The sequence below is a fragment of the Bos indicus genome, chromosome 29 (genome assembly GCF_029378745.1).
Source record: "Bos indicus isolate NIAB-ARS_2022 breed Sahiwal x Tharparkar chromosome 29, NIAB-ARS_B.indTharparkar_mat_pri_1.0, whole genome shotgun sequence".
In the NCBI taxonomy this organism is placed as follows: domain Eukaryota; kingdom Metazoa; phylum Chordata; class Mammalia; order Artiodactyla; family Bovidae; genus Bos; species Bos indicus.
This window is the reverse complement of record NC_091788.1, coordinates 7,609,389-7,629,388: the sequence shown is the minus strand read 5'-3', so window position 1 is coordinate 7,629,388 and position 20,000 is coordinate 7,609,389. Positions and strand designations below refer to the sequence as shown.

The 20,000-nt window shown below is 41.1% G+C and overlaps 1 long non-coding RNA gene across 1 annotated transcript in view; it reads left to right on the top strand.

Annotated features, from left to right (window-relative positions):
* The first annotated feature begins 1,753 nt into the window (after positions 1-1,753).
* The window catches only part of LOC139180622 (uncharacterized), a 31,521-nt gene continuing 13,274 nt past the window's right edge, over positions 1,754-20,000 (top strand). Inside the window, exons 1-2 of the long non-coding RNA XR_011564859.1 lie at positions 1,754-2,179; positions 3,492-3,585. This is a non-coding gene — a long non-coding RNA (uncharacterized lncRNA). The remainder of the gene's footprint in view (positions 2,180-3,491; positions 3,586-20,000) is intronic.

The following is a 20,000-nucleotide window of genomic DNA, read 5'->3' as shown; positions in this document are numbered from 1 at the left end:
TTCCTCCAGTCTTTACTTAATCAGAAGCAACCTAGATTCTATGTTAGTTTAATGCTCTATGGAATAAAAGGGCAATGAAAGAACTATTTTCAACTAGGGCCATAACTTGAACTCTTTAAAATAAATGCTTCAAGGCTTCAAAAAATGAGGGCATGAAATATTTTTAGTTGTCGTTATTCTTTATTTGAGGCCCAGTTTTTAATTCCATGGGATAACTTGATAACTTTTAGTTTCTTAGAAATACAAAAGGAACAGCAATTTCACAGCTATAAATCAACTTCCTGAAAAGCAAATTTGGAAACAAGATCTATACAAAGATGAACATTACATATAGTGCAAGGGTTTGCTATATTTATTTTTTTCAGTTTCATGTATGGTGGAAAAAAATCTACGTAGTTGAAATATACAACATATGTTGAAGACCACTTGTTTTGCTGTGGACCCTCAATTTCTGAATCTTTTGTCACGTTTCTCTCCTGTTCATAGGCATAATTTGTCTCATGCTGAAGTTTCTCTCTATTTGCTGAAACCAGATGTGCATGGGGATTTCATGCAGTATGTAGGAAAGAGGAGTAGTTGAAGAATTTTATTTGCCTCCATCAAGCAATTTTTTGGTGGAAAATAACAAACAAGTTCAATTTCTCCCAAGAGAGAATCATTCTGCCTCACTTCCTGGGATGGAAAGCATTAAAATAGCAGTTATAAGCTAGACTCTTAATGGCAACTAAAAAATACAAATTTTTAACTTCAATTTTATTCTACTTTCTAATAATAATCCTTTGTAATTTGTGTAACATTATAGGGTTCTTATAGTATTTCCATGTTTACTGAAATATATTTTGTGCTTGCTTATACTTTCTTGTTAAAGAATTTTTGTGTTTCTTATACTTAACACGTTAGCTTTAGTCTTTTCATCATCTCCTTTTGGGATGAGGTTCCCAGAACTTTTTTGATGAAAACACATTTATTGGATCTGTTCCAGGAATACTTGTGCTCAGTACGTTTAAGAATTCATACACACACACACACAAGAAAAAAAACATGTGCTCATGATCCGGAATCCAGTATAAAGCAAGAACAAGTACCTAGACACCAATAACTCAAGAGAAATGTGGTAATATATGAAAGGATTGATAAAATAAAAATGCCAAAAAAGTTCTGAGCAGAAAAACTATCGTTTAGGATATTTGAGTATCTATTATACACTAGATACTTTGTACTTTTATATACTAAGTTTGAATAGTTGACCATTTTTATGTAAAACAACTCATTTTGTATTTTTACTCACTTGCTAATGAATGAAAAAAGATCCTTAAATTTCTTGAGTTCACAAACCCAGAATAAAATAAATAAAGGGATGATTTAGAATCAAAAAGTGTGTCTCCAGCCCAGGTATTTGTTTACGGAAAAGCTTCCTAGAGGAGTGTCCTTTGAACTAAACTGAGCCTTGAAGGAAGAGTGAGTAGAATTTTGAAAAGGCAAAGAAAACAGCAGAGGAAGCCAACTGCCTGAGCACGGGTGTGGAATGGATCTCTGTAGAGGGAGTGAACTCAAGCACAAAAGTGAGCTCTTGGCACAGAGCTGAAAGTTGATGGGGAACATGAATGCTCATGTACAACCGAGAATGAAGCCAGGAATAAGATAAGAGGGGAGACTGGGCATTAAGTGAGAAGGAAGTTAAGAAGGTGGAGGCATGAATCAGCTTTTAGGAGGAGAAATGAGAGATTAAGATGTTAAAATACATCATGTCACTATATGAACTGAGCTTGAAAAATTCCCATGTCTATTTTTTTCTTATACTGCAAAGCATTCTGGTACCTCACTTGCCTTGTGTGTCAGAGACTTCAAATGGTCACCAGTAGCTTTATTGTCCTCATCTCCAGGACATATGATTTCTTTGTTCATTTCCCCCGGCAATTACATAAAACCAGTGCTAAAGTCCTGGCCAGTGAAGCTGGAGTGGAAGGGATAAGCAGCAAGTACATCCAAGCCTAGCTCATCAAAGCCCCCCATGTCTGATCCTAGCATTTTTACTGCATCACTGGATAAATAAAGAGAACTGGAAGACCTGCATGAGAGGCAAGAGGCAAGGATCTGGGTGCCCAAGTGACTTTATGGATCAGAGACCATCCACAGACCTACACTTCCATGTCAAGCGAGAAGCAAGTTCTATTTTGAGGTAAGTCACTAGAATTTGGGGACTATTTCTTTCAGCAGTTATTCTACCCTTGCTGAATAATCTGCAATAATCATTATCAATGACTTGGACTCTGATTGTTCACCGCTATTCCCAAGAGAATGAACAGTGTGGGAAAAATTGTTTCAACCCTGTTGAATACTACCTCAACAGGACTCACAGTATTGCCATGGAACGCTGCATTCTACTGGTTACAAACTGTTCTCATTCCTTTCATAGCCTAATTTAAAGATTCTTCTTTCTCCTTAGGATTTTCCTGCTCCTACTTCCAGCAGTGAATTGGCTGTTTTGTTTTTAGTTAAGTACTTATTCAAGAATCATGACCCATCTTTGGTTTTTTTCTTATTAATTCTTTAGGTACTAGAGATATAAGATCATTATAGATATAACACATAAAATGGCTACAATTTTAAAAGACCGATTATACCAAAAATTGAACAAGATGTGGAAAACCCAAAACTCTCGTGTACTCTAGATGGGAATGTAAAATGGTACAATCACTTTGTAAAATAGTTTGGCAATTTTTTAAAAATTTCATCTATCGTATAATCCAGTCATTCTACTCCTGGGTAGTTATTCAAAGATCAGAGAGGAAGTCCCCAATAGTACATGGCCAAGAAGAGGTCTTCCAGTGAAGATTTTCCGTGGTTTGTGGTTGGAGCAACATGTAAACACTTTTCTCTATTTTTCCCGTGAAACCTTCAGTAAGGTCTGTGTAAGTCACTGGTTATTGTGTATCAGTCGTTTTTTTTATGAAAAGACTGTTGATGATTTGGCTACAATAGTAACATCTGTTGACCCTTTAACTTTGTTGAGGTATTCTACTGTGCACAGTCACATATATTATCTATTTCAAATCATACATTTTGAACAGTAATTATTATTACCCTTTTAGAGATTAAAAAACATATACCCCATACTAAACCCCAAATGAAACAGATAGCAACAGAAAACTTGCTAAGAATAACATACTGGAAGGTCCCAAACTTTGCCCTCCACATTCCGATTAAAGATAGAGCTGGGACTTCCCTGGTGCTCCAGTGGCTAAGACTACTGTCTGTCCACGCATGGGTCCTGAATTCAATCTCTGGTCAGGGAGCTGGATCCCACATATCACAACTGAAGGTTCACTTGCCCCAACTAAAGGTCCTGCAGGCTGCAAGTGAGACCTGGTGCAGCCGGGTAAATGAATAAAATAAGAGGTAAAATAAATAAATAAAATAAATGCAAAGATAAGGCTGCTTATGGACTTCCTTGGCAGTCCAGTGGTTAAGACTCCATGCTGTCGATACAGGGGGCATGGATTCAGTGCGTGGCTGAGGAACTAAGATCCCGCATGGTGTGGCAAAAAACAAACAAACCAACGGAGCAACAACAGTAACAAATCAGTAAGTCTGTTTATTTTACCTCTACTTGGAATTTTGATCATGTTTTTATTTCTATTTTTGACCAGTCTCCAGTTAAGTATTAGTGAGAACCTATTGTGCACTGGGCTTGAGATTAAAAAGAAAAAAAAAAAAAAAAAAGAAAGAGGGGCAGAATAAGAGAGGGTCCCTACATTCAGTGTTTGAAAGAAGATGGGGACTAACAAGATATTCCCTAGATATCTACAGTGAAAGTCATGACAGAGTCCAAAGAAACCCAGACACAGGGTCTTGATGGTGTGAGAGATGCAAGTCTTTTCAGAGGAAGTGACCCTTAGCTGAGTCTTAAAGATAGGCAGATGCAGAAGAAAGGTAGGGGAAAGGAGCACCAAGCCATTTCTGAGGGAGGGACTAGCTGGTACTAAGGCATTACCATGAGGAATCCCAGAATCATCAGAGAACAGCAGATAGTCCCGAACGGCTACAGCCTGCTGCAGGTCAGTGCATGGGCCCCGGGATGAGCCTGGGGAGCAACAGGCGATGCAATCTGCAAGGCAAGCTCCTGAGAAACTATTCTCATGCCTGGCAACCAACTGAACCCCAAACTGGACTCAATCTCCTGGACACTACCCACAGGGATTTTCCAACCATTTTCTTTTTTTCCCTCTTAGATGTATAATATGGAACTCAGGACCTTGATTTTCATTTATTTTTTAATATGGTTATACTCATTTTAAATGAGAGAACAAATGATTTAATGGGGCAGGACTTCTTATGTGGACAAAGATTGATAAAAATATCAATCTTTTGATATTTTGATCAATCAAGATTGATTTTGTCCACAATTGTGCAGGTTCTTTTTTTTTTTTTAGAGTTGACATTGTGATTTCTTTTTTTTTTTTCTGCCACATTGTTTTATTATTATTATTTTACTTTACAATATTGTATTGGTTTTGCCATACATCAACATGCATCCGCCATGGGTGTACACGTTTTCCCCATCCTGAACTCCCCCCCAACCTCCCTCCCCACACCATCCCTCTGGGTCATCCCAGTGCACCAGCCCCAAGCTTCCTGTATCCTGCATCGAACCTGGACTGGTGATTCGTTTCTTATATGATAGTATACATATTTTAATGCCATTCTCCCAAATCATCCTCCCGCAGGTTCTTTAATGCGACCTGATCACCTTCTCCAGGGATGAGCAGGCCTTAGAGGCCCTAGAGGACCACCTCATACTAAAAATACTTAACTACTGAACTGACAAATTAAATGGCAACTTATTCATTTGTAACACAGGGATTACTCTCCATTATCCAAAATACCAGATCTGGATGTGCTGAGTAAGGGAATATCATTTAGTGAAGAACTACTCCGTGTAATAGTGGGCATTTCGTTGTATTATTTCAATCACTTGTCACCACAACTCTGTGATATAGTTCTTATTTTGTCCCAGATTTATATATGAGAAACTTAAGTGACAGACATTAAATGATCTACTTTAATCCCACAGCCTATAAGTTTTGGAGCTAAGATTCAAGTGCTTTGATTTCTACCCCATGCAATGAGCTGAGTGCACCCACACTGGCTGGAAAAAAAAAAGATAATTATTTAATTAACGTAATTATGATTTATTGGATATTTTCTGCATGCATGCATGCTTGCTAAGTCTCTTCAGTCATGTCCAACTCTTTGTGACCCTTTGGACTATAGCCCACCCGCCTCCTCTGTCCATGGGATTCTCTAGGCAAGAATACTGGAGAGGGTTGCTATTACCTTAAATTCTTTGACATGCATTATCTTATGTAACCTTAGCAACTCTATTAAGTGAGAAACTATTTCCACTGAACAATGAGGAAACAGTTTGCTCAAAAAGTTTAAATAACTTTCTTAACCTGATTAATTGAAGGGGCCGATATTCAAACCAGGTCTCTCTGCCCACAAAGTACTTTTTGCTGCCAGGCAATGTTAAGACTATCTGATGAATAAGAGTCAGAATGGAAAGAATTTGTTAGTGGACAGAACATTTCATCAGGGGTGTGGTAGAGGATAGAAAACCACTGAAGTTCTCCTAGGAGGGACTGATCATGTACCTTCATGCCATGATGCAGCATACATTGAATATCTAATATTATTTTTCATTCTTACTAAATATTCTTATTAGTCACAAAAACTCATCACTATCTTTTTTCATGATAGAGAGTATGCATTATAATTTTCAGTCTGTATTGTCTCACCTTTTTCTGAGGATAAATTTTAGGAATTGAAAAAGAAATGAAATGTCCCAAACCTGAGGAAACACGTGATTACTTTTTGATGACATACTTGACCAATCTTTCTTTACTAAATTGGTGGTATATCTGATTAACTTCCAGGTCAGTGAAATTAGAATTTCGCCTGCAAAATGGATGTGCATAGGCTAGTTTTACAGATTTAAACCCTTTAAGAAATCTTGGGACTAGATCAATAAATGTTAACAGATATTTCCTTCTAGCACCTCAACTTACAAACTTGTTAAGACAGTGTTTTTTTTTGGTTTGCTTCTCTTTGTGGAAGTAAGATTTGAGTGGGCTTTCCCTGAAGTTGTGCCCTTGTGGCAAGTTTGAAGTAAACCTTGACCTTTGCTCAAAACCAAGCATCTGAGAACTTTCCGTTAACATCCCTTTGTTTCTTGAACCTGGACTCTTTGGGAAAGGGTTTGTTTCTTTCCACTGCAGCCCAGTCACCTGGTAGGAGGCTGTGTACCAAAGAATGTGCTTTCTAAATGTCAGTTGAATAAACGAATATTTGAATAAATTCACCAACTATGAACTTTGTTTCATTTTTACATTGCTTACTTTTTAAAAGAAAATACTCAATTGAGTTTTCTCATCCATTCATTTTTATTCCTTTGGGTCATCTTTGCCAGATCTTTCCGTGGTGCCCTAGCCTGTCTGGCTTGGTATCTTCTTGACAGTCTGGGAGGACCCTGCACTTCCCCCTGAGCCACCTCTCCCCCAGATCAATTCACATCGTCTTTGAGGATGGAGTTTCCAAACCACGTTCTACTATGCATGGTTTCCCCCTCCTAAACTTGAACAGGATGTTAGGCAACGTAGAAAATATTTAAAACAAAAGAGAAGTAACAGAAGATTTAGGAAAGGTCACTACAATTAGCAAGAAGGGTGTGACTCACTTAAAAAAAAAAAAAAAGCCACGTTTAACTGAAAAAAAGCAAACCAGAAAAATCAGATGTTTTATTTTTCAAAATCAAACAATACCAGAGCTACAAGTGATGAGAGTAGGAAAGTTAATCAGAAAAGATTATGAGGTGAAGAAATTTGCACGACTCATGGAGGGAGGTCTATGCCTGGCTTTCCCCGGGCTAACTGACTTTTCTGGCCATATGACCCTCATTTTTAAAATAAGGATATTAGATCAAATGATATATAAGATCCTTTCCAATTTTAACGTTTTATAGAGGGCTAGAATTTTCTAGCAGATTAAATAGATTCTTTTTTTTTGGTTGGACTGGGTCTTTCGTTGCTGTATGCGGGTTCTCTCTAGCCGTGGAGAGCAGGAGCTCCTTTGTAGTCGTGCTGCGTGGGCTTGTTGTGGTGGCTTCTCTTGCCGCAGAGCACAGGCTCTGGGCACATTGGCTCCAGTACCTGCAGCACGTGAGCTCAGTCGCTGTGAAACACTGGCTTAGTTGCTCCGCCCTTCCCCCACCCCACCCGCCATGTGGAATCTTCTGGGACCAGGGGCTGAACTTGTGTCCCCTGCATTGGCAGGCAGATTCTTATCCACTGAGCCACCAGGGAATTCCTAACTGGATTCTTGTTTCAAGTCCCATATGTATATTTAGTCTCACATAATTTGATTGCTATTTGTATTTTCTTCCTTATTTTATCCACATTTATTGAGTGGCTGCCTGGTATCTGACCAGTGGGCATACAAGATGGGGAAGATATTATCACTGCCATCTACCACCTCACAGGCTGGGTGGCCACTGCTTTGTAAACGGCAACAAGGCAGTTGGAGCAGAAGCGAGGGCTGCGGCAGGGAGGCAGGGATGGAGATGGAGTGGACAAGGGCAAGAGAGAACATTTTATAATTTCCTGAGATACAAATGAGGCCACCACGTTCACAAAATACAGTAAAAGATGGTTTTGATTTTTACTCTTACTCCTTCATTTTATGAGGATGGATAGTGCCTACTGTATGACCGTGGCTACTTAGAAGGTTATGAGGGATTCACTGGACTTTCCACACCGCCTGTGAAGGAGATGGTTGATTTTTGTTTTATTGATGTGGCCACTACCAAGCCTATATGTTTGTGTTAACTGCACAGTTGGCTGCTTGGAGATTTCAAAGGTTGCTCAGTGATCCCTCGTGGAGCTTGATGGTGACATTCAAATTCAAATTGCAGGTGGCAGTCCTAAGAATAGAAGAGCCTAGCACTGATTGGGGCCCTGCAAGTGGGCATGTGTGTGTGAAGCAGATGGGCACATGGCAACAGCTAGTGGTGTCGTTAGCAATTAACCAGAAAGCACAAGCTTCACGCCAACACTGTGACTTTTGATCTCCAGTGCCTGGCACACTGTCGCCTTTAACCAAAGAAGCTATTTTTGTTGTTATTTGTTTTTATCCCCCCTTGTCATGGCATCTGGTTCCATCACTTCATGGCAGATAGATGGGGAAACAGTGGAAACAATGGCTGACTTTATTTTTCTGGGCTCCAAAAGCACTGCAGATGGTGACTGCAGCCATGAAATTAAAAGACGCTTACTCCTTGGAAGGAAAGTTATGACCAACCTAGACAGCATATTCAAAAGCAGAGACATTACTTTGCCAACAAAGGTCCATCTAGTCAAGGCTATGGTTTTCCAGTGGTCATGTATGGATGTGAAAGTTGGACTATAAAGAAAGCTGAGCACTGAAGAATTGATACTTTTGAACTGTGGTGTTGGAGAAGACTCTTGAGAGTCCTTTGGATTGCAAGGAGATCCAACGAGTCCATCCTAAAGGTGATCAGTCCTGGGTATTCATTGGAAGGACTGACTGATGTTGAAGCTGAAACTCCAATACTTTGGCCACCTGATGAGACTCATTTGGAAAGACCCTGATGCTGGGAAAGATTGAAGGTGGGAGGAGGAGATGACAGAGGATGAGATGGTTGGATGGCATCACCGACTCAATGGACATGAGTTTGGGTAAACTCTGGGAGTTGATGATAGACAGGGAGGCCTGGTGTGCTGCGGTTTATGGGGTCACAAAGAATCGCACACGACTGAGCAACTGAACTGAACTGAACTGTTGGACAAAAGTATTTAAGTTGGTCAAATGCTAAATATTATTAGGATGATTATTAGAATCAATACTGGATTTAGAGCCGAATATAGTATGAAATGGGAGAAGGACATGGCAACCCACTCTAGTACTCTTGCCTGGAAAATCCTATGGATGGAGGAGCCTGGTGGGCTACAGTCCATGGGGTCTCGAAGAGTTGGACATGACTGAGCGGCTTCACTTTCACTTTTCACTCTCATGCATTGGAGACAGAAATGGCAACCCACTCCAGTGTTCTTGCTTAGAGAATCCCAGGGACAGAGGAGCCTGGTGGGCTGCTGTCTATGGAGTCGTACAGGGTTGGACACGACTGAAGTGACCTAGGAGTAGCAGCAGCAGCATAGTATGAAATGGTTGGATGCCATCACTAATTCAATGGACATGAGTTTGAGCAAGCTCCAGGAGATAGTGAAAGACACGGAAGCCTGGAGTGCTGCAGTCCATGGGGTCACAAAGAATCAGACACAATTTAATGACTGAACAACAACAACTATATGTAATTAGTTGAAGGGGATTTTAAACTTTTTTTAATTAAAATAGTACCTATAGAATACAGAAATACGTTAAAAATTGATATAGAAAACTACATAAAAGCACAAACTGAACCCGCCAACCTTAAGGAACACATCATCAGTATCAAAGAATGAGGAGCTAAGAGTTCCTCTCTAAAGCTTATTGTAATACCAGTTGGTAGTATCTGCCCTCTAAAGTCATCTAAATTATAGACATGAATTATCTCACTTCTCCATCAGATTGTGACAAACATTAGCTAGGGAGTGGTCTTTTTCTCCTTGCATTCATGCTCCAACAGCTCATAGTAGGTTTCTGTAGGCGTTTGTTGAGCCGTGAGTCAACTGAAAGACCCCAGAGCCCAAACATCTGTCTAATGGGGAGTCCCAGAAAAATCCCGTTTCCAGGTCACATCTCAGTTTCTGAGTTTATTTCTCAGATTGAGCTCTTTAGGTGTACTTAGAGCTCTCAGGAAAGAGGCCTTTTCTAAATTTAGTCTCTCTGGTTGAACATTAAAATATTGGAGTGGAAGAGTGACGGTAGCAAAAGGGGTTAATTAGCATTTTGTGTACATTAGATAACACAGCTGCTTCCAATTCAATGGCCAACATCAGAGGTTCTGTAGAAATATGTTCCATGGAAATTCCCATTGGTGTTTGCTTACTGGGGTGTTGAGAGTTAAGTAAGCAAATTGCATCACTGGGGATAAAATGGAGACAAGCACCAACAAAGAATTTAACTCAAGTGCTTGCTGGTTGGCCAAATAGCTGTGGGGAAAATCAGGGCAGGATCAGTTTTCTGGCAAGTAGCCCCTTTATTCAGTTCCCTGTCTTTTTTTCACTGGATTATAGCACAGATCTTGGTACATGCCTATTTCCTTTGCAGACCCTTGTCTTTAGCTTAGATATGCCTCTGATCATTTCAAATTATCCTGCCAGTGCTGTGTTGAAATGCTACTGAGCACTCACCAGAAGAGATCAGACTGTTTTATAAGATGGGGGTCCAGCAAGCCATGAAGAAAGGGTGCACTAGTCAGTCTAGAAACATCTGTAGGAGTTGCCAGATGTTTTAATTAGAAGAGAATCACAGGCTGCGTGAACAACAGAAAAGATAAAGGATTGGATGACTCATCTCTGAGGAGATGAGAGCATGAATGCTCATGGATTTGCCCTTTTTTAAAAACACTGTGGTTGGATTAGGTGTTTGAAATCAACTCCTTCATGCCTTATATATTTTTAAACCCCCCTTTTTGTGTGTGTGTGGAGGGGGAGGAGATTCGTGAGTCCTACTCAAGGATCACTGTCTTCGCCTAGCAGGTTTCTGGTACCTGGATTAGAAGAATGAGAGCAAGGCCATATCTCTATGTAGGCTGATGCTATGGTGGTATGATTTCAAGGCCACCAGGAAAGCCTTCACCGACCTTTCTTTCTCCATGAAGTTCGTAATCTCACCATGAAGGATTCCTTCTTTCCTCAAAATCAATCAGCATCTCAAACTTGGTTTTAAAATGCACATCCTGGTAAAAGGATTTTTATTAAAAGATAAAATTCTGTCTGAATCTCTCAGGGCCTGAGAAAAAGCTGTAGTGACATATATCACTGATTCCTGAGAATGCAGCCCTCAGAGTCATCCCTGATCCCAGATTTTGAAATTCTAGCAGCAAGCAGAAACAGAAAGGCTTTTGAGGTAGATGTGTGCATGTGTGCTAAGTTGCTTCAGTCATGTCTGACTCTTTGCAGTCCTATGGATTGTAACCCAGCAGACTTCTCTGTCAATGGGATTCTCCAGGCAAGAATACTGGAGTGGGTTGCCATGCCCTCCTTCAGGGGATCTTCCCAACCCAGGGATCGAACTCACATCTACTTGTCTTCTGCATTGGCAGGTGGGTTCTTTACCACTAGGGCCACCTGGGAAGCCATTTGAGGTAGATAGGAAGAAGTAAAAAGGAAGATAAGGGCTCAGAAAGTGAAGGAGATAAGATGAGTAGAGGTCAATTGGATTTAGAACTGATAATTTGACTTTTTTAAGCCTCAGTTTCTTCATCTGTAAAATAGAACCAATACCATTTTTTTGTGGAGATTCTTGGCCAGTGATCAGAGGAGACTCTCTTTCCTTTGTCAGACTAATTAATTAATTTGTTCTCTATACAAAACTGTAAAATTCAGAATCTCAGGAGATATATATCATCAAAATAATCTTTTCTGATATCTCCTGTATTTGTTTCTTGGCTCTCCCTGGTAAGAATTCTTTACTTTTTTTAAAATTTCAAAATCTTTTACTTTTTTTAAAATTTCAAAATCTAGAATTTCAAAATCTTTACTATGAAAGGATACTCATATCATCTTAGATTAGGGACTGAAGTTGGCCCAAGTTCATAGTTCATGGACATGATTTGATCAGTAATTTGAAAAGACAAGATGGTTTTGTGCTTTTGTTCTCTTTCCTTGTTATTTAAGTAATTTGGGGGCAAAGTCTTTTTAGATATTGTACTCCAGATTGCTCCCCTAATAACAGTTGCTGCTGCTGCTGCTGCTGCTGCTAAGTCGCTTCAGTCGTGTCCGACTCTGTGCGACCCCATAGACGGCAGCCCACCAGGCTCCTCTGTTCATGGGATTCTCCAGGCAAGAACACTGGAATGGGTTGCCATTTCCTTCTCCAATGCATGAAAGTGAAAAGTGAAAGTGAAGTTGCTCCGTTGGGTCCGACTCTTAGCGACCCCATGGACTGCAGCCTACCAGGCTCCTCCGTCCATGGGGTTTTCCAGGCAAGAGTACTGGAGTGGGTTGCCATTGCCTTCTCCTAATAACAGTTGAAAAAAAGCCCAAATTTTTCCTGAAAAGGGAGAGTGGTTTAATGTCAAATATTCATCAGTCTTGGTCCTACACGCCTGTAGGAACAGCTCAGGGTCATGCACATTATGTCTGCAGGCAGATGAGAAAAGTAAGCATTTCACTGTATGTAAAGTGCCTAGCAGAGAGACAACATTCAGGAGGTATTCATGACAACCTATATACTAAACAATTTTAAGAGTTGCTTTCCTAGGTTTGGGGGGACCACTGTATTTTATGCTGCAAAATTGGTTGTCCTTCTTCAATCATTGAATAAATAAAACATAAACTGACAGGAAATTCAAATTTCAGGACACATTATATTTGTTTCTATGGGCACCCAGAACTGTTGTTACTACTGAATTATCAGTACATTGGATATTAATGTATTAACATCCAGCTTATCTGTCTAAAATAAAACAAATCAAAACTGCATGATTGGCTGACTGGAGACACGGGGATATCATACATTTTTTTTCATTACCTGTTGGCACGGAGTCTGTTCCGTGTATCGATTTAGACTTTATCTGAAGCCGTTTTTCAATCTGTACCGCTTCTTGAAGTAATGAGTTTCAGAAGCTTGCTTCCTGGTGTGTGGACTCAGCCTTCTCTTCTTCCTCCCCTTCCCCTTCCTTTGCTCTTTCCTCCTCCTCCTTTATTTTCTTCTTTTTGTAGTAAAATTAACTGTCAAGCTTAAGTTAGCGTTTCCTAGAGCTGATAGACTGAAACTTCCAAATTATGTTCACCTATGAATATGATCAGATTTGGGGAGTATTTTTAAGCATTTTGGTTGTCATCATCTCCAGGCTGTTCACAAGTATTACATTTCTTATCCTTTCTGTCACGTGTGTATGCTAAGTCACTTGGGTTGTGTCTGACTCTTTGCAACCTTATAGAGTCTGTAGCCCACCAGGCTTCTCTGTCCATGGGATTCTCCAGACAAGAATACTGGAGTGGGTTGCCACTGACTTCTCCAGGGGATCTTCCTGACCCAGGGATCAAACCTGCATCTCTTATGTCTTGTGCATTGGCAGGCAGGTTCTTTACTACTGGCACCACCTGGGAAGCCCAGTATTGGGGATAGTCATGTGATTTACTCTTCCCAGTGAAATCGGAATGAAAGTGGCATATACGAACTTCCGAGCAGAAATTTTAAGAGCCATGCTCTATTTGCCCCATCTTTTCTCCTGTCAAAGTAATTGAAGATTAAACCCCTATCAGCCTGGGTCCCTGAGGGAGTAGTATGAGCGGTGGTGACCAGAATGGAAATGTACAAAGAAGAGAGGAATAAGTCAGCAGTGAAGACATAGAGATTCAGAAGTCAGTTGTTACTGCAGCATAATCTACACTACTGCAATAAAATGCAACTGCATTATAGATTCTTAATCTTATCTTCTCAGACTGAAAGGTTAGTTTCTAAAGATAGTCTTCAGGTCAATGCAAACACATGCTGTAAGTTCATTATAAAATCTTATACTCTTGGCTAGTGGAATCCTGGCTTGAATCATTTACTTTTTAAATGACAATCAGTATTACCAATCATGTACTGAACAGTAAATTAGAGACTCTTAAAGGATAAAATAAGCTATCTAACAGTCTTATTTCAGAAAGGAGAAACTTCAGATTTTCCAAAATATAAGAAATTTATCTGGGAACATCCAGGTGGTTTTCTCTTAATTTTTAACCTGGGATATTTTTCTAGGTCTTTGTACCGTGTAACCTACTCCATTCATTTATTCATTCAATTTTTTAGGTTAAAATTTAACAAGTGAATATTTGCTACTTAGTCCTAATGATTTTTACTAACCACCAGTGCTGCTTCTAAGCGTGTTAGTTTGCTGCTGCTGCTGCTGCTAAGTCACTTCAGTCGTGTCCGACTCTGCGACCCCATAGACGGCAGCCCATCAGGCTCCCCTGTCGCTGAGATTCTCCAGGCAAGAACACTGGAGTGGGTTGCCATTTCCTTCTCCAATGGATGAAAGTGAAAAGTGAAAGTGAAGTCGCTCAGTCGTGTCCGACCCTCAGCGACCCCATGGACTGCAGCCTACCAGGCTCCTCTGTCCATGGGATTTTCCAGGCAAGAGTACTGGAGTGGGGTGCCATTGCCTTCTCTGGTTAGTTTGCTAGGGCTGCCATAACAAAATACCACAGGCTGCATGACTTAAACAGAGACCCACTCTCTTATAGTTTTGGGGGCTGAAAGTCCTCACGCCGTCAGTGGCGTTGGCTTCTGCAGCCCCTCCGCTGGTGCACAGACGGTCGTGTTCGTGTGTGTTCTCACACGGTCTTTCCCCTGTGCACATGTTCCCCTGGTGTCTCTGTGAGTGTCCAGGTTTTCCTTTCTTATGAGGACGCCAGTCAGATAGGATTATGACCCACCCTCAGAGCCTCTTTTTACCTTGTTGTAGGTTGCTAAGTCGTGTCTGGACTATGGGTTACATGTTTGCCCACACATATAAAGGTGAATGCAATGTTGAACTATATTGTGAGGATTATTTTCGTCAATAACTCCATAAATGTAAGTGTTGTGTGTGTGTGTGTGTCTGCGCGTGCACAGTTGTCTGATTCTTTGTGACCCCATGGACTGTAGCCACCAGGCTCCTCTGTCCATGGGATTCTCCAGGCAAGAATACTGGAGTGGGCTGCCATGCCCTCCTCCAGGGGATTTTCCCAGACCAGGGATTGAACTCACATCTCCTGCACTGCAGGCAAATTCTTTACCACTGAGCCACCTACCTTAATCAGTTCTTCAAAAGTCCTGTCCCCAAATACAGTCACATTTTGAAGTACTCAGGGTAACAGCTTGAACACATCATTTGGGAAGCAGGACATAGTTCAGCTGATAACACAAAGCTATGACAAATTGAAAGCATTTTACATTAAAACAAAATAAAAGAAACCATGATTAGAATCCCATCATGGTCTTCAGCAGCAGTGGTGCTCATGGAGTATGAGGTTGGTAGAGTTTGGCATAAAATATCGACTAGACTTTCTTATTATATGTCCATCTTACCAAAGAGCTTTAATCCCAGTGCCTAGACTATATGCAGCTTGGTACAGCTGACAGCTGAGATCCTTATGCTAGTTCAGTTCAGTGCAGTCACTCAGTCATGTCTGACTCTGCGACCCTATGGACTGCAGCAAGCAAGGCCTCCCTGTCCATCACCAATTCCCGGAGCTTGCTCAAACTGATGTCTATCGAATCGGTGCTGCCATCCAACCGTCTCATCCTCTGTCGTCCCCTTCTCCTCCTGCCCTGTGCTAAGCCATCCACAAGCTATTCATTTGACCTCACCTCTGAAGGGAGATTCTCCCAGTTGCCAAATCAAAGCCATTGTGTAGAATAATCTCACTCCCACGAATGATAGTCATAATAGGTTCTTTTCTCTCTCTTCTTCCCACTCCCCCCTTTCCATTCTTTCCATAAAACTCCTGTGAGTACACTGCCAGTTTCCATTTCCTATGCTGGGAACTGAATTTTGGTAAACCAAAACCCTGCCCTGGTCATGTCTAGGATAGCAGACAGACAAGTAATTGCATGATTGTAATATAACATAGTTTGTGTGATGCTGTCGACTCTGTAAAAGCATGGGAGAGGATTTTCTAAGTCACATGTTGGGTGGGGGAAGAATCTTAAACCTTAAATTTCTACAACTTTTGCTTTTCCAAGGGTATTCCACCATTTTATCCCAGGAGGGAGATGGAGCATGTAGTACGAGGCACAACTACAAAGCCTGGAACTAATGAACTGGGAAATATGCTGCAAAACAAGATTGCCTCTTTAAAGTCACCCCCTGAGAGGCTTTGCACTAATTCCAAAAATGCTGTCTTTCATTAATGCATCTTGGAATTTATATTCGGTCAGACTGTGAACTCGCCTGCTGCTGCTGCTGCTAAGTCACTTCAGTCATGTCCGACTCTGTGCGACCCCATAGACGGCAGCCCACCAGGCTCCCCTATCCCTGGGATTCTCCAGGCAAGAATACTGGAGTGGGTTGCCATTTCCTTCTCCAATGCGTGAAAGTGAAGTCTGTCAGTCGTGTCCGACTCTTAGCGACCCCATGGACTGCAGCCTACCAGGTTCCTCCATCCATGGGATTTTCCGGGCAAGAGTACTGGAGTGGGGTGCCATTGCCTTCTCCCGTGAACTCGCCTAGAGCAGAACAAAGAACATATGATGCATGATTAAGGTTTATAGAACGAGTAAATTAATCCAGAGACACGGTCACATTTGAAACACCTTGACTGGTGGAGAATACCTGTTCCTGGGTGTTTTGGGTGTCTAGAGATTTAAGACAACCACATGCAACAAAATCATGACCTATGTTTGGAGTTCATGGTGAAGTATGCCTATACAGTAACAGAACTGGATTTATTGCAGACCAGCTCCAAAGAAAACCAGAATGAAAGTAAGAAGAGAAAAAGTTTTGATGAATAGTAATGTCATCCTCAAATGTGTAGAGTGCTGGGTGTAATGTAGGGGGAGAGGGCTACATAAAACCATGAGGACTGTCTCAGAAAAGCCGATTGTATTAGAAGCGTAATTTATCTTGGGAACAAAAGCACCATCCCAGGGTTACTCAGACCCTGTAGGCTCTTGAATAAGCAAAAGTAATCTAGAGCTGAATTTGGGGAGTGGGACTTGATTTCACTACACTATTCTCCAAAGGATGTGGAGTTCCTAGGAGCAAGCCAGGAGGCCTGCCTGGAAGGAGAAGTGAGCGGGAAAGAGGAGGGGACGCCATCAAGATGAAGAAACAGCAGATGACAGCCCTGTGTTCTGTGGCCAGAGGACTGAGGTGTCCTGGTTCAAATGGGTCATGGTTTCACACAGGGCTTTTGTTCCTTGTGCCTTATACTGTTGTTACAAGTATGAGAATGATACCAGCATGATTTTGTTGGTGATATTTATTTAGTTCAGTTGCTCAGTCGTGTCCGACTCTTTGCAACCCCATGGACTGCAGCACTCCAGGCTTCCCCCTGTCCATCACCAACTCCCAGAGCCTACTCAAATTCATGTCCATTGAGTTGGTGAGGCCATCCAACCATCTCATCCTGTCATCCCCTTCTCCTCCTACCTCAATCTTTCCCAGCATCAGGGTCTTTTGCAATGAGTCAGTTCTTCACATCAGGTGGCCAAAGTATTGGAATTTCAGCTTCAGCATCAGTCCTTCCAATGAATATTCAGGACTGATTTCCTTTAGGATGAACTGGTTGGATCTCCCTGCAGTCCAAGGGACTCTCAAGAGTCTTTTCCGACACCACAGTTCAAAAGCATCAGTTCTTCAGTGCTCAGCGTTCTTTACAGTCCAACTCTCACATCCATAAATGACTACTGGAAAAACCATAGTTTTGACTAGATGGACCTTTGTTGGCAAAATAGTAATGTCTCTGCTTTTTAATATGCTGTCTAGGTTGGCCATAGCTTTTCTTCCAAGGAGCAAGTATCTTTTAATTTCATGGCTACAGTCACCATCTGCAGTGATTTGGGGGCCCAAAAGGTGAAGGAAAAGATTTTATTAAGGTCAAGGAAAAGATTTGAAGTCCTATACCTGAGTCAAAGTGTAAAATGGAGGCATTATGCAAGGAAAATGAAATAATCCTTCAAAAGAGCTGATTTGTGGGAGCAGGAGCTCAGAGCTAGGCATGACATTGGACACCCAAGTCTGCCAGGGATTCACGGAAACAACTCTGATTGTAGCAGTAGAGTTCTGAGTAATCTTAGCTCAAGGCACAGCATTACCCCAGTTGACTTACGGGTATTATGTAAACTATAACACTAGATGAACTTTTCTTTTTTTTCAAGAATACTTGATTTGAACAAACAGAAATATTTACTCTCCTTTTAATCCTGTTTATTTTGTACAATTTGTTTCCAAGTATCTGTGGTATGATTCAATCCTGGTAGAGGATGTGATGTCACTTGCAGAAAACATGGGACAAGCTCGACGTAAAATCTGAGCGCCTCAGTTTTGATCATAGAAAGGTGATCTTAAAGTGCTTTTCCCCCAGAAACATCCTCTTCTTTCTTCCTTTTGCTTTATTAAGACAATTTCCCACCCAGCTACTCCCATCATTGCAAAGTTGATCACAGTGTCTGCTGATTGCTCCGATCCCGTTGTATTCTCTAGAAATGTCCATTTTAGCACGTGTAAAATGTTAGACAGTATATATCATTACACACCCTTCTCTATCCCTTTAGGTAATGAGCTACTTGAGGGCAAGGGATATGTCTTATTTATACCTGTTTACTCTGAATCTGTTGTTCATATCAAACATTCAGTAAATGCCTGTTGTATGAAAGGATGAATTCATGATTAAACATATATATTCATAATAAGTAAATAAATGATATGGGTATCTATGCTCATAGAATTTATAATCTAAACATAGGAAATTTTATATAACAAACTCAAGTGAGGGATCGAATCAAACTGAAATCTTTCAATTGTCAAAAGGAGTTCTGGTGGACCTCTTTTCTAGAGACTGTTTTGTGTTGCTTATTTTAAATATAATTCATTTCCAAGTCTTGTTCCTAACATTTCTATAAGCCATCACCATCACTATTAACTCCCATCCTCCCCCACAAAAAAAAAAAACCCAAAAGACAAAAAAACTGTTCTCTGAGAAACAAAAGAAATAAGTGAAGTCAGTTTGCATGTCTTGATGAATTTTTAGGAGGAAAGAGTAACCTGGAAGCATTTTCTCTTGCACTCGGCTGAACCATTTTTCCATCTATATGTGAAAGTTGCTCAGTCATGTCTGACTCTTTGTGACCCCATTACTCTACAGTCCATGGAATTCTCCAGGCCAGAATACTGGAGTGGGTAGCCTTTCCCTTCTCCAGGGCATCTTCCCAGCCCAGGGATCGAACCCAGGTCTCCCGACATTGCAGGTGGGTTCTTTACCAGCTGAGCCACAAGGGAAGCCCAAGAATACTGGAGTGGGTAGCCTATCCCTTCTCCAGCAGATCTTCCCCACTCAGGAGTCGAACCAGGGTCTCCTGCATTGCAGGCGGATTCTTTACCAACTGAGCTATAAGGGAATTACCCACTACCTAAATACAACCTTGAAATGTGGTTAGGAATGGAACAAAATCCAAAGAATCAATTACATCCCCAATCAGGGTTACTGGCAACTTGTTTAGCAGCTTGTGAGAATAAAGAGGAAGTTGCTAAAACAGAAGATGTAGTCAGTCTGTTGATCATCTGAGGGGACCATAAGATTTCTTATTGCTAGTCTTACAGAGGCTCCGTATCACTCAGAGACAAGGGACCTCCATAAAGAGGTTGAAGGTGATAACAGGAGTCCACATGTAAATCTGAACCCTGGAGATGGGTTGTTGGGAGAAAACTAGAAGCAAGAACTTGCCCTGTTCCCGGCTTCTTCTGAGACCTGTTTTGAAAGCTGGCCAGCAGGAGTCAACTATTGTTGCTTTGCGGTCGACCAGAACACAGTCAATTAATGGAGCAAAAATGGTACCTGTGGGAGGGAGATCAGGGCTCTTTTGTGGGCCCTGGATTGTTGCTGCACACAGAGGACCCTGACAAAAGGAAACGAGCTAGATTCAGCAGCTTTTTTTTTTTTTAAAAAAAAGAGAATGCTTGATTTGAACAAGCAGCTCTGTAGCCTCCCTTAAATCCTTCTGCTTATTTTGTGCAGTTGGTTTCCAAGGATCTGTGGTAAAAATTTGATTCCAATGAGGGAAGTGATGTCATGTGAGCTGAAAAAGGCTTATATTAAGACATCATTTTAAGACTGAAAAAGAAATGG